Raw genomic sequence first — 10,172 nt, forward strand, 5'->3', positions numbered from 1 at the left:
TTTTTTTCTGCTTTACAAGCTGAATTATTAAACTCCGTTTGGAATAAGCCTTCTCTAGACAAACTTTGATCAAAGCGGTGTCCGATTTAACATTTTATCAACGAACAAATGAAGGACGAAATAATTCCTATCCAGACATTGCCTTTGGTGCTCGAAGCATTTGCGAGTTCATCTTGCTATTGCTGCTAATTTTTGTACAATGTTTTTGTGCTGACTAACCGAGCTGGCCTGGAATTCTCTTAGTTCATGTGCCTATTTGGCTTAGTTTAGTCTATGATATTGAACGTTCGCCAGTTGCGTTGCTAATTTTAAAGGTTCTTAAGCAGGAAATCTTAACGTGTAGTATCTTCTTTAAGGAGTTAGTGTGTTATCTTCCAATTCAATTAAATTCTGCGAAAAAATGTTCAAAAATCTTGCCAAACAACTTGGAAAAGTAGTATTTGTACATCACTATTTTCGAAACAGACTTTTTGGTCATGGTGTAGGATCCGGCGCAAAATAAATTGATAAATAAACTAGTGCATTTCAGAGGACTCGTTTGGCATACTTAATCAACCCATTTTCTGAATCGTAGCTTATCCCGCAATTTAGTAGAAATGTCTCAAATGTAGAAAAAAAAGCTTTCCTTCAAATCTTACCGTATTCGTTAAAAACCTGATAACTTTCGTATATCTAACAAAGATACGTTTGAACTATTCTTAGGTAGGGCTCTATAGGGATAAATTTTTGAAACCTGATTTTGTAATTATCTTATTCAACGAGCGATTGACTTCAAATAACCTTTCATTAAATGCCTGTTTAAAACAGTTCGTACTCTGAGCGTTCCTAGGCAAAGAAACGATGTCTCACCTGATTTTGTCTCCTGTAGCCATCACGATCATTCTGATGATCTTTCATAGAGTGTTGCTGGGCGAACGGTTATTGTTGGTGTTCGTTCTCCAGACATAGTGCCGACTTCCAAAGTTTTTTTTTTTTTTTGGTCTTCATTTTATCTTGGTGAGATGACCTAAAGGTTCGAAACCCGTTACCGATGTTTCTGTCATCATCGTTGTGTATCTGGGTAGTGGTTATTGTTCAATATAACGATTATTTCTAGCCAACGATTTATGGTCCGATTGTCCTTCGTATTCAAATAGTGCTTGGTCATTGAGTAGGAGTGCCCTGTCCAAGGAATCTTAGTAAAAGGAGCATGAGAAGCCACCGTGCGCATTTGCTGCAAGATTGCTACGATAGCCACCAATCTTCAATCAGAGACTGAAGTTTTCGGACGATGATTTGTATCATGTAATCTGTTAGTATTCGTTTCTGTGGACGGGATCATACCGTCGCAAACATTGTTCGAACTTTCTTAGTAGACATCCATTACGTTGTTTTACTAACTGTAGTCATCACGTCAGGCATTTTTCTATCAATCAAACGAATCGAATCGAATCAGATGAGCTTTCGCATAAGAAGTTTTTTTGGAACCAACTTAATATGAACATCAGGCGCAAGTTCACATTTTGCTAAAATTTTTCAACTTCTCCTAAAAGACGAAAGTTCTCATCCCATTAAATAATTTCTAACTAATTGACTCAATAATCGGGAGTCTACATCTTGGCAAATAGCGACTGCTTCCAGCTGACGGAAGTCCTCATCGCGTCAGAACTTTCCAAATCACTAGGCGGAAGTCCACATCACGCCAATCGCTTTGATATCTTTAAGTTGACGGAAGTCCACATCGCGTCAGATCTCGTAATTTTCAATTTACCAGGCGGAAGTCCACATCTCGCCAAATCATTCCAACTTCTTCTAGCTGACGGAAGTCCTCATCGCGTCAGATCTCAAACTTTTCAAATCACAAGGCGGAAGTCCGCATCTCGCCAATCGCTTTGATATCCTTCAGCTGACGGAAGTCCACATCGCGTCAGATTTCGTATTTTTTTTAATTAATTAGGCGGAAGTCCACATCTCGCCAAATCACTCCAACTTCTTCTAGCTGACGGAAGTCCACATCGCGTCAGATCTCAAACATTTCGACTCAGGCGGAAGTCCACATCTAGCCTTATCATTTTAACATCCTTCAGCTGACGGAAGTCCACATCGCGTCAGATTTCGTAACTCTCATTAACCAAGCGGAAGTCCACATCTCGCCAGCTCGTTACAATAACGTCCAGCTGACGGAAGTCCTCATCGCGTCATTGACAAACTTCAAAATCCACCCGGCAAGAGGTCTTAATCTCACCCATCGCTTGCATTTGCTGACGGACGTCCTGATCACGTCAGATATCCTCCATCCTGTTACGTTCACATCGCTGAATTTCATCAGTTCAAGGTTTAAAATCTTTACACTCAAATAATTGGAGTCCATTTTTTTTAAAATTATTTCCATTTGCAAAGTTATTCTTGTGTTAAGCAAACAATAAGAAAACATACAAAACGAGTTTGGCTCCTTAAAGCCTCAAGGTATAAGCGGTTTCAAATAAAGAAATTCAAAAAAAAAAGTTATTCTTGTGGATCTGATGCCTTGTTCGAAAAAAAAAACCTTGCTATCATTTTAGGAATGACCAAAGGGCATATAAATTACGGGAGCCATACAAAGAAAAAGAAATACTATTTTCCTACCTCCGGGGAAAGTATGTGCAACCTATAACGCCAAGGATTTGAAAATGGCTACTGAAAAATTTGAAGTTTTACCTTTCCAAGTCCTAGGTCCTTTTAACCACTATTACAATAAAATTGAATAGTATCCGGCAGGATCGCCAAATGTGCGGCCTGGTCCGGACAAGAGGTTGCTTGGGGGGATCTTACCTCGGTATATAATCCGATGTTCCGGTCGCCGCTGGTCCTGGATCCGACATGTTCCTCGAGAGTCGTTCTGGCTTCTGGCGAGTGAGCGAGAGATGAAGTGTGTGCATGACGATGGAAGAAGATAGCGAGAAAGACGAATGTTTGACATACGAGGGGATAGCCGATGGCGAATGGGATAGTTATGTAATAACTCAACCTATCTTCCCATTTCGAAAGGTATAGCAATATAGCGTCACACAGGCATGACACCCGCTACTACACAGGCGGCTTCGGACGACATTGTCCGGTATCCGCTGATAATCCGCAGGTTCATCAGCCGTTGAACGCTGCTAAGGCGCTACAGGTTACAGTTTCTTCCCTGGGCCTGCCTCCAGTCGCTGCTCCGTACCGCAAGATTGATGTGATCACACTTGCCAAGATCCTCCTTTTACTACTTTGGATGGCCGAGGAGTGCGGCCGTGGTCATTGCCGCTCTCTTGCACACGTAGTCGACATGGCTCGTAAAGCTGAGCCTGTCATCTATCATCAAAACTTCGACTTAGGTGCAGCTTCTTGGCCACTTCCCGAACGGAGGCATTCGGGTTTCGGTTGAAGGCCCCAACTACGCGGTTGTGATTTTTGGTGTTGTACGGAATACTTTTTCCTTCACTTCTGGGCTTCCGATTGGAGATCAATCTTTCCTCGAACCGCTTAATCACTCGCGACATCGTGGAACGCGCGATTCCCAACGTTTTAGCGATGGAACGATGCGAGAGGTCCTTGTTCTCGTGATGAATGAGCAAGATTTTATCACGCCCGATCTGTTCTTTCGATTCTATTTCCGGGAGTTTTGATCACAGAACTTTAAAACTTGCAGGATGTAAACAATGCACTATCAACTATTTACCCAAATTTTCATTAAATTCTACCCAACGATTTAAAAGTTACAGCAATTTCATAGTGTGGCAATTTCATCGTGGGCACCCTTTGTAAGAGCTTCTATAAATAACATTAGTCTAAAATTTCAGCACATCAAAAATGTTCAAATAAATTATATTACAAAAAAAAAGTAAATTTGCAACAGTTTTTGTATTATTATTTAGTTCATCTTTGGTTGGAATACCATACAGACTAACTTAAAACTAAGACATACTACTTAATCCTAATTTAAATCTACGTTTACACATATCGAAATTAAAAAGATGGTTCACTGAGTTGAAACGTTCACAACATTTATCTATGGAATGGTTTCGGCCATATGAAGTACGGTGAAAAGGTATCCAGAGGAACTGACGTTGTCGTAGTGTCCTCGTTGATATGTAAAGGTTGACGCGTTCCAATACGTAAGCAGAGTCAACACGATTAGTTAAGATATCAAAAATAAATGTTTTTTGTAGCTCGGTACGACGATTTTCGAGAGAAGCAATGCTTATCAGAGCACACCTTTGCTCGTACGGTGGAAGTCGAAGTGGTTCATTCCAAGGAAGTCGCCGGAGAGCGTACCTAACGAAGCTTCGCTGGACACGTTCAAGTCGGTAGCAGTGTGTACTCTGAGTAGGAGCCCATACCTGAGCGGCGTATTCCATAATGCTACGAACCGAAGAGCAGTACACTGCTTTAAGTGCAAAGACGTCGTCGAAGTCTTTTGTGTTACGACACAAGAATCTTAATGCAGCAAAACCCTTCGCAGACGTGAGCGCGATGTGTTCAGCGAATGTTAGTTTGTTGTCAATTTTCACTCCCAGGTCGAGATTGGATTTGACATTCTCCAATGTTGAACCCGAGAGTTGGTATTCGAAGTTGACTGTGTTACGGGCACGAGTGAAGTTGACTATCTTGCATTTTTTTTTGCGTTTGCCGTCATTCCATTTAAGTGGCACCAGTCTTCTAATCTGCCGATGTCGTTTTGTAAGGCAAGGCAGTCAACGGAACTGCTAATTGTTCTGAACAGCTTCAAGTCATCAGCATAAAGCAGAGTGTCGGATTGAAAAGTATTACATAGGCCATTCACGAAAACTATGAACAGAAGGGGTCCAAGGTGACTTCCCTGCGGTACTCCAGATGGGGTGTCGAAAGTTCGTGATCGTGAATTCCTAATTTTCGTGAAAGCCTGTCGGTGCAACAGATAAGAAGCAATCCAATCAAGTGACCAAGCTGGAAACCCTAGGCGATCCATCTTTGCAAGGAGAATTCTGTGCATGGAACATGGTCAAACGCTTTTGCAAAGTCAATATAGACTGAATCCACTTGACAACCTTTCTCCAGACTATTACTCAGGAAACTAACGTAACACATCAGATTACGAATCCATGTTGAGACTCTGAGATAAGAGGTTTTATGGCAGCATACAATCGCTCGTGCATTGAAACTTTGAAAACTTTTGAAATTGAATTCAGGATTGAGATTAGGCGGTAGTTTTCGACGTGATAAGCATTGCCTGATTTATAAATCGGAGAAATTGCTGCAACCTTCCAAGCACTGGGAAACGTCCTTTCGTTGAGCGATGGATTTAGAATACTGCAAATCGGGGCAGATACAGATGCGGCGCAATGTTTCAGAACCACAGGAGGAATGGCGTCAGGACCAGATCCTTTCGTTGGGTCAACTGCGGTCAGCTTCTCGTAGATATCCTGAACGGAAAAGCACGGCAAGGGCAAGTTTATGTCGTAAGACTCGAGCGATGCGAGGTAGCTGTTGTCTGTGCCATTACTAGGTGGAGAGTAAACGCTTTGGAAGAATTCATACATCAACGGGGACTGCGGCGTTTTGTTTTTTTTAATTTTTGAGATGTGTCCAAAATGATGAGGGGTCATTTTTCATGTTTTCTTGAAGACGCGAAACATGTTGACGGTGAAACAGCTCGTTTAAACTTTTAAATTCGTTTTCTAAGCGTCTAAGATGATGTTTACTGTCTTCAGAGCGAATTCGATTGTAACATTTGCGTGCTTTTCGAAGCTGGTTGCGTAAACGACAAAGATCAGAGTTCCACCATTCGTGTTTCCTAGATATGAATGTATGGCAGCGCTTTAAAGGGACATTTTGTTTCAAAACTGTGTATAGTTTCATGTAGAACAATTCGACAGCAGATTCCACGTTTGAAGCCACATCAAGACATTCCCAATTGATTGAGTCGAGAGCAGCTGCAACTAGCTCGAAATTACAGTTTCTGAATTCAAAATCGAGTTCACCAACAGGCTCTTCAGAAGGTCCAACGTCAAAGTCAACGTCGATGCAAAAAATAATTAGAAAAGTCATAATCAAGTTTTTTTATATTACTTTTTTTCAACTTTTTAAATGATTTTTTATATTTTTTTTAAAAAAATAATGTAAAGAACGGTTGATATTTTTTTAATTGTTTTTGATGAAAATCCTACTAACCTGCTCTGAAAATAACAATCGGTTACTAAATCTTACCTCGAAAAGAAAATCAAACTTTTGGGAATTTGTTATAAAGTTTCAGGTACAACCGGTTGAGCGTTCTATATCCTTACGATAATTTATGCTTCGATAGTTTATCGATGTCAATATTTCCCAAATATTTACCGTTTTCGAAACCTTCACGGATAGACAAAAATCAATACTCATGTGTAGGCTTTCCTACGGTTTCCTAAATATCCCGTTTCCAAAATTGTGGTAACGGTACAGAAATACAACAAATAACGGAAAATATGAAAATAACTCTGTCGTTTCTATTAAACGCGTTGCGTCATTGTTTATGGAGGGTTTTATTGATGAGACAAATATTGAACGCAGTTATGTCGGTGAATTGCACTTCATGATCTGGAAACGTCCAGGTAACCTCAATCAAGTCCCGAAGCATTCATTCACGCCAGGGCTTTTCTTTTAATGGGGGGTTCAATAAAAATCCCTTCCAAAGTAGATGACGAAAACATTCATTGCTGTAACCAAAAATCTCATGACCTCATGATGCTTGTTTTCGCTCGGAATTGAAGGTGTCATAAAAGTATTAAACGGTCTGGGGAACAAGTCGGATCGAAAGGGTTGAGGCCTACGCTTAACCCTTTCGTCCGGATCGGTTCAAAGGTTCTTGCTCCTCAGGAGATTGCTTCGTTAACCCTTTCGTTACCCTTTTATGGCTTGGGAGATGACGAGTCGAGCGTCTCGAATGGCATTTGCCCGCCCCCGATCCTTGTGGTAAGGGATAGCGTCATCGGCTGTATTTACTCGACGACCGGTGTGGGTGAGAAGGCAAAAAAATGGGACTTAAATGCCTGACAAAGTTCAATAAAAATCAAATATTTTCACTCTCATCAGGATACTTTTCCTCTGCGTTGAGACAATTGAAGGATGAAAGGATTCTGGGGAAATTATTTTATTGATGACTGATGCAGAAAGGGTTAATCAGTACGACGAAAGGGTTAAGCAGCTTCTAGGAGCATCAAAACCAAAGCAAATTGACAATATATCGGTATTTAAAAATTCCTTCCATTAAGGAAGGGATCTTTCCTGTGCCCTTTTGGGTTCTGAGACAATTCACTCGGTTTTGATGGGAGGCGAACTCGGGATTAACGAAGTTGAAAACAACTTTTATGGCTCTAACAAGAAGCAAAAATAACCAAAACCCTACTGCATCTACCCCAAAGCCAAAGCACAAGAAAGTCAACGCGCAAACAAGGGGGAGGAATTTCCATAAATATTTTCAGTATTTAACGCTAAATTAACAACTTTACTGCCAATTTCGCTACCGTATGGATACGGAATTAGGCTTGCAAATTTTTCTTCAGAATTTTGACCAGTCGCGTTGTTTTTCGAAATATTTGCATTTCTCGGGAAACCCCTCTAAATTCAGCTTATTATCCATGAAAACCTCAAAATATGACACCTTTCTCAGAAACTATGTTTTTGAATTCCTGTGAAAATTCTTAATTGTTGGTTCAATTTAAGCAGAACTTAAACCAAGTTTATGAAAATAGTTCATATTAAAGCTGGGTTTAAAGTTCAATTGAAATTTAACATTATAAATCTTATTTCGTCAATAAATAAACAACGCGAAACTAGGTTTTGTAACTAAGTGGAGTCGATGTGGAATAGTTGAAAGATGAAATTTTAGCCGAGCTTTTTCCTTAAAATCTTCTAGAGCTGTTTATATTTCGATTAACCCGGTTTTCAATGCGTAAATTGAAATTAAAGCAATGTTCAAATATTTTCGATAACTACGATGTACCTATTCCTATATGAATTTGAGTTCAAATTGACGAATTCGCGTTGACTCCTACAAGCGATCCCTTACAGTCAGCACCTAATCCAGCTTTACGATACCTCAAAAAATACCGACATAAAGTGATAAAATATTTTCAAATAAATTGAAATGTTTTAATAAAATAAGTCAAAAACTCTCGTCAATAATCACCGTATCGAATGAAGGGAAGAAAAAATCCCAGGTCGGTTCTCTTTTAATCCTCCATTGCAATTGATTTCTTCATCATCGACAAAGGCTCAAATCATAGGGAATTGACTTCCAGGGCGCAGGAAGGACGAGAAAACTTATGGCCGTCTCTTTTGATGTTAAATATTTGTATCGAATTGAGGGTTTTTCACGCATTCGAACACTACCTCGGAGGAAGGGATCCATATTGCTGTCTGACTTTGGACGGCCAGATGATTGCGGTGCGGATTTATACGATCTGTCGGAATCGGGCTGCAGTTAATTGATTTGTTTGGTAGTTTAGTCCCTTTTTCCGAAACCTGGCTGATGGGAAACCAAAGTTTGGAACATCCTTTGGACAACTATAGGTACTAGGGAGTGTTCGTGGTGTATGAGAAGGAAAAAAACCAAAATCAAGCGGAACTAACGCGGGGAACAGTGATGGTCGAATCTTTTTTCGGAAAAAGGACATAGTGGAGAGAACGGTGCCATTCTGGCATCTCTCCCGGAGGTCCTAGGAGCTTTGCGAAAGATGGTCCATCAGCAGGACCTCGATGCTACGGTAGCTTCAGGGCTGGCACAGTTCAAGGATTTGAAACGAAAGATCGTGGAGATTTGCTATGCATCTAAGTGACAATTATTGAATTCATTATGACGGATTGTCAAGCATTGTTGGTTTCGAGCTTCATCTTTTTTTGTCAGGAATAATGAAATAAAACATTCGTTTTTGTAAAATTTTGACCGCATGCTTTTATCTCAAAGATATATTTAAAAAAATGGACAAAAATAACAAAAATGACAAAAATGACAAAAATGACAAAAATGACAAAAATGACAAAAATGACAAAAATGACAAAAATGACAAAAATGACAAAAATGACAAAAATGACAAAAATGACAAAAATGACAAAAATGACAAAAATGACAAAAATGACAAAAATGACAAAAATGACAAAAATGACAAAAATGACAAAAATGACAAAAATGACAAAAATGACAAAAATGACAAAAATGACAAAAATGACAAAAATGACAAAAATGACAAAAATGACAAAAATGACAAAAATGACAAAAATGACAAAAATGACAAAAATGACAAAAATGACAAAAATGACAAAAATGACAAAAATGACAAAAATGACAAAAATGACAAAAATGACAAAAATGACAAAAATGACAAAAATGACAAAAATGACAAAAATGACAAAAATGACAAAAATGACAAAAATGACAAAAATGACAAAAATGACAAAAATGACAAAAATGACAAAAATGACAAAAATGACAAAAATGACAAAAATGACAAAAATGACAAAAATGACAAAAATGACAAAAATGACAAAAATGACAAAAATGACAAAAATGACAAAAATGACAAAAATGACAAAAATGACAAAAATGACAAAAATGACAAAAATGACAAAAATGACAAAAATGACAAAAATGACAAAAATGACAAAAATGACAAAAATGAATAAAATGAATAAAATGACAAAAATGACAAAAATGACAAGAATGACAAAAATGACAAAAATGAAAAAAAATGACAAAAATGACAAAAATGACAAAAATAACAAAAATGACAAAAATGACAAAAATGACAAAAATGACAAAAATGACAAAAATGACAAAAATGACAAAAATGACAAAAATGACAAAAATGACAAAAATGACAAAAATGACAAAAATGACAAAAATGACAAAAATGACAAAAATGACAAAAATGACAAAAATGACAAAAATGACAAAAATGACAAAAATGACAAAAATGACAAAAATGACAAAAATGACAAAAATGACAAAAATGACAAAAATGACAAAAATGACAAAAATGACAAAACTGACAAAAATGACAAAAATGACAAAAATGACAAAAATGACAAAAATGACAAAAATGACAAAAATGACAAAAATGACAAAAATGACAAAAATGACAAAAATGACAAAAATGACAAAAATGACAAAAATGACAAAAATGACAAAAATGACAAAAATGACAAAAATGACAAAAATGACA

This window comes from Uranotaenia lowii, chromosome 2, assembly GCF_029784155.1.
Source record: "Uranotaenia lowii strain MFRU-FL chromosome 2, ASM2978415v1, whole genome shotgun sequence".
NCBI classification, from domain to species: domain Eukaryota; kingdom Metazoa; phylum Arthropoda; class Insecta; order Diptera; family Culicidae; genus Uranotaenia; species Uranotaenia lowii.